A 6,050-nucleotide genomic window follows, 5' to 3' on the forward strand; every position below is an offset into this window, starting at 1 on the left:
AAAGAAATAAACTGGATCTTGTAATAAATTTGGTATCTTGAAATATTCCAGCTCAGAGCTGCATTGATTGTAAACAACGGAGTAAAAAGGATTAATTAAACGCTGAGAGTGATTCTGCTGTCACAGTCCCAATGATGAACCACAAATCTACACAGCAAGAGGGAGAATCCTGAAGCGTTAATTGAATTAACTCAGCGCTACAGCATCTCAAAGCTAATGAGTCACTGTTCTTGATGCAAAGCCAAATATAAGCTAGATGCATAGTCAAACTCAAATATTAGCTAGATGCATAGTCAAACTCAAATATTAGCTAGATGCATAGTCAAACTCTACACTGTAATGTTTTTTGTTTGTTTGTTTGTTTGTTTGTTTGTTTTTTTACAGTTTTTACCAATAAATTTGACATTTTTTTTCCTGTATTTCAAAAAGATAGGAAAACTGTATTAAAATTACAAGAATAAACTGTTTAGCGAAATGTGTCACGTGATTTAACAAAAAAAAAATCTGTGTAAATGGAATACATTAAAAATCTGTTTTTAACAGCTTTTAAATGATAATTTTAACAAAACTAACCATAAAAATAAAGTATTCTTTATTGACAAAAGTAGCATAATTTTCTCTATTTTTTTCAAAAAATGGCTTTTGTTATGACAAAATATCACTGTCAAATACATAAAAATACTGTTAATAATACATTTAAAAATGTATAATTGCAAGAAAATATATGACTAAAGAAAGAAATATTTTGTCATTTTGCATAACTTAACCACTACTTTACATACATAAACTGAAAAAACACAGGTATTGACTATCCTTTGAGACAATTAAAAACTACATTTGATCAGATTTTGACTTTCACTTTATCACTACATTTGTATTCATTTAAAGATTTTATTTTTAAACAAGTGCATTTCATATTATAAAAACCTGTGTAAAACCATAGAGTTAAATTAAAAAAGTTAATAACTGTGTTTATGCTTCCTTACATTTATATGACATGTAAATCAAGCATAAATTACCCATCACTACATTCCCCTATCACTATCATTCCAAAATACAATGTATAATGCCAGTTAAAAAGGATTTGGCCTGAATGAACAAAATGAACTTACTGTGTATTGAAAGAATCAATTAACATTTTTATGTGATATGCAAAGCAAAGCAAGTACATTAAAAAACTTTAAAATATTGAGCTGGAACAGACACCTTTATTGTTGTGCATATTAATTTGTTCATAATATCTACATATTTATTGTACCATATGCGAAAAAATTGGTTTGCATGTATTTAAGGTTTACATGCATGTAGCTTCTAATTAGAGGAGTTTTCTTTTGGAGAAGGAATATACTTCTGTTCAGACACATGCTGTCTCTGAGCACTCACTTCTCCTCCATCAAGATGTTCGCTGCTGTCTGAGTGGATTCAAAAGTAAGTAATCTCAAGTTAAATCATAATTCAATCATTCTGTTATTATTTTTGTATATGGGAACTACACAAATATAAAATTTACTCTACCGGTCAAAAGTTTTGAAACACCTTTTTTTTTTTTTCATTTTAGAATAATGGTAAAGTCATCAAAACTATGGAATAACATAAAAGGAACCATGGGAATTATGCTGTGAATAAACAAAATCCAAAATAAATCAGAACTGTGTTATATTTTAGCATCTTCAAAGTAGTCACCCTTTGCTTAGAATTTGCAGACATGTACTCTTGACATTTTCTCAACCAACTTCTTGAGGTATCACCCTGGGATGCTTTTTAAACAGCATTGAAGGAGTTCCCATCTATGCTGGGCACTTATTGGCTGATTTTCTTTATTTTCCGGTCCAGTTCATCCATTTCAAAAAAAAAATCTTTAATAAAATTTTATCTTTGACCAAATAGACCAAACTAAATCCTCTTTTACACTGTACATCTTGCCATTGCAATCTCTAAGCACAATCATGATTTCAAGCTCGATTACACTTCCTGGTGCTTAATGCATTTGTACAGGGCTAGATGGCACTATAGGAAGTGTAATCAAGCTTGAACTCATGATCGCCAAGGAGATTTATAGTGAAAAATTCATTGGCTGTGTCTCGTTTGGAAGGCCGCATCCGTCATCAAGGCTGTCTCGTTTCAGAAAAGCGAGTAGGACACTTCGAATGCAACCTTCGAATGCGACCTTCTTTCACGGGAATTCGGAGGATGCATGAGGTGTCTCCTTCATGGGCACTCACAACCCACAATTCTTTGCTTCAACGTATATGTAAAAAAATGATGCCAATGCCCGTAAATAGGATGTTCAAACGTGTAATGTTAATTCCCAAGTTGAAGTACCTCAGTAGATGGGTGCAGAGTATATAATATGTATAATTATATAAATATATAATTAAAATAAAGTATTAGACTAAAAGTACAACTGTAAAATCTATTTTATTTTCTCTTTACATCATTATAACTCTCCAAAAATGTACATCATACATTCCCTTCCAGAGGGACTTTGTTCCCTTCTCACTCAAAGCGCTGGCGCTTGTTAAAGAGTGGCATGCCGTCATAGCAACCATGTTACTTTCCGTTTCCGTTTGTCCTACGAAGGCCATCTAATTTAAACGAGGCCTGCTTAAAGGAGGACACTCGGTATACTGCAACCTTCAAAGGATGCATCCTACCTAGCATGCAGCCTTCCAAACGAGACAGCCATTATATTTTGGTCTGTTCTCACCTACAATAAAACCAACTGGATCACTTCAAAAGATATAGATTTAACTACCTTTTATATTGCCTTTGTGCTTTTTTGAGCTTAGATTTTGGTCCCCATTCATTTGCATTGAATGAACCTACAGAGCTGAGATATTCTCCTAAAAATCTTTGTTTGTGTTCAGCAGAAGAAAGTCATAAACATCTGGGATGGCATGAGAGTGAGTAAATGATGAGAGAATTTTCATTTTTGGGTGAACTATCCCTTTATTGGTGAGTGTACTGAAAAGTTGTATTCACATGTTGTGTAAGAATATGTTTGTTATAAGCCCAGATAGAATCTGTCCGCACAGAAAACTCTGCAGAATTTGGAGGTCTGCAAGGGCCTTAAAATTAAACGTGGCCCGACCCTACCCGGCCCGAATGATACCGTCAGATTTTAAGCCCGACCCGAACCCAAAATCTGATGCTGTAGAAAAAGCAAGACGCTGTGCAAATGTCAAAGACATTCGTCCAGCATGTGTTTAAACAATGGAAAACAGAACTGACATGCAAAAACACATTCGGTGTGAATGGCCCCTAACTCATCCGTTCACGCGTGTCTGTGAGTGAGAGCACATGCGTGAAACAAGTTCGGTAAGCCTGTTTATTTTTTCTTTAATTACAAACCCGAACCCGACCTGAAGTCCTACTTGAAAAATTGACCTGTCGGGTTCTCGGGTCCTGTTGGGCCCGGGTCAGGTTGCAGACCTCTAGCAGAATTGCAACATTTCTCATTTCTTAAATGTTCTACAAATTCCCCATCACTTGCATGTTGTTTGTGAAATAGTTTGGCTAATTGTGTGATGCTTTTAGCAACCATTAAGAGTACAGTACTCTCAGGTTCATTTAACACACTTTACCATGTTTCAATCCCATCCACAAAATTCTGCAGATTTTGCCAAAAAAAACAAATCTGCTTGGAAAGAGCCAAAAATGTCTACAGATTCCATCTGGGCCCAAGCTTTTCTATATTCAGTCTATTGTGAAAGTTACAAAAGCTATGAATTTAAGTTGGGAACTGAAGGGTTTTAGATAATTCACAATGTTTAGGCTGAATAACACATTCAACGTGTCCAACATTTAACACTAGATTAAAAATTTACTTTCAGGATCAACATAGTGTCCACACAAGTCAAACCACTGTGCTTCGTGCACTTCCTGTACTGCTGAGAGAAGACGCCTCAAGATTCTTCAAAACATGCGGGGTAAATTACTTTCACACATTTCTATATAATTTAACCATTTTTGAAATTTAAAGGAATACCTCACCCAAAAATGAAAATTATTTTATTATTTACTTACTCTCATGCCATCCCAGATGTGTATGACTTTCATCTGTAGATCACAAACAAATATTTACAAGAGTATTTCAGATCTGTTAGGCCATACAATGCAAGCGAATGGGTGTCAGAACATTGAAGCTCAAAAAGCAGTTAAAAACAGCATAAAAGTAATCCATACGACTCCTTATCTTCTGAAGTGATATAATTAGTGTGGGTTAGAAACCGATCAATATTTAAGTCCTTTATTACTATAAATCTCCACATTCACATTTACATCTGAAAGCCTGTTTAGTTTCACTTTCACATCTGAAAGTGAAAGTGGAGATTTGTAATAAAAAGGACTTAAATATTGATCTGTTTATTGTATCTGAAGATATGGATTTAACCACTAGAGTCTTATGGATTATTTTTATTCTGTCTTTTTGTGCTTTTTGGAGCTTCAAAGTTTTGGTCACCATTTACTTGCATTGTGTGGACCTTCAGAGCTGAAATATTCTTCTAAAAATCTTCATTTGTGTTCTGCAGAAACAAGAAAGTCATGCACATCTGGGATGGCATGAGGGTGAGTAAATGATGAGATAATTTTCATTTTTGGGGTAATTACCCTTTTAAAGAAGATGATTTATAAAAACAACAAAAAACAAAGCTTCTGTCTTCCATGGAAGAAATAAAGTCATAAAAGTCTGGAACAAGTGCGTAAATAATGAACATCTTTGTGTGAACTTTTTCTTTTATGTAGGTGTGTATTTTGAAACAGATTTTAATACATTTTTTAATTTTGCCACTTTTTTCTACTTCTGCAATTCAGGGCTGAAGATTCAGGAGAGCCAAATGTTGGATATTCACCAATTGCCCTGTTAACAGCGGTCAGAGAACTCACAGATGCTGCAGTTATCTACAATCTGGTCAGAAATTTCATTGTTCTTGAAAGTGATGTCATCACCTGCCCAGGCTTTTCAGATTTCTTTTTATGTTTAGACTGAATTATGCATTGGATCTAAGTTACCCAAAAGAGTTAGACAGGTGGCTTTATAAGGTTTTAACATTGAAGGATGTGCAACACTAACGCAACTGTAGACAATTTATCCTGTCGCTGTGAAATGTTTTTTTTTGTTTGTTTTTTTTGCTTGTTTGTTTTTTCAGTGTTATGCCTCATATTTTGTCAATAATCGCACCTTGACTTTTTATATTAAATATGTTTACTACATGCATTTTTTTTTAAATTATTTTTAAGTTGCAAAATTTTCACATTTAAGAAAAAAAAAAAGGCAGTTGCCTTTATTTTAAAGATAATTATTCTTTGTTTTAGAGGTGTATTTCTAACAATTAGTATGTTAAAAGTAAAAGATTTCATGGAATTATAGGGAGATTTCTTGTAGATTTACAGTAATAGATGTTAATTATGGTAAAGCTAATTACTGTTTTTTACAATTTATCTGTTTTTAATCCAACAGTACTTTTCTGTTTTTCAACAGAAGCTCACCTTCAAAAGAGATTTTAAAATTGATGACACTGACCTTTGATTATTCTGGAAGATCTGACTGATAATTCTACTGGAAATCCAGAGATTTCAACACACACAAAAAAAAAAAAAAGAAAAAAAAAGAAAAAAAAAAAGTACACATCACATTTTCTACATTTTACAGGTTACGTACACGTCAAATGTTTAGACTCAAATACTCAACTATTTTCCACAAGATGTTAAATCAAAACTCTCCTACATTTTAGTTTCTTCTAATGAGCCACCCTTTCGTAGATTACAGCTCTCCACATTCTGGGAATTCTCTCAACCAGCTTCATGAGGTCTCCAACTGGCATGCTTTTTAAACAGTACCGAAAGAGTTCACATGTATGCTGAGCACTTGTTAGCTGATTTTCCTTCACTCTATGGTCCAACTCAACCATTTAAAAATTGTAAATTGTTTTGTAAAAGAAATTCATGCTTGGGCAAAATGTATATTTGTTAGCAAAACTAATTACAAGCATTTTTACATAAGACTTTAAATTTAAAAGGTCTTTCATATCATTAGCAACTAATTTAGT

The sequence above is a fragment of the Myxocyprinus asiaticus genome, chromosome 37, assembly GCF_019703515.2.
Source record: "Myxocyprinus asiaticus isolate MX2 ecotype Aquarium Trade chromosome 37, UBuf_Myxa_2, whole genome shotgun sequence".
Taxonomy (NCBI): domain Eukaryota; kingdom Metazoa; phylum Chordata; class Actinopteri; order Cypriniformes; family Catostomidae; genus Myxocyprinus; species Myxocyprinus asiaticus.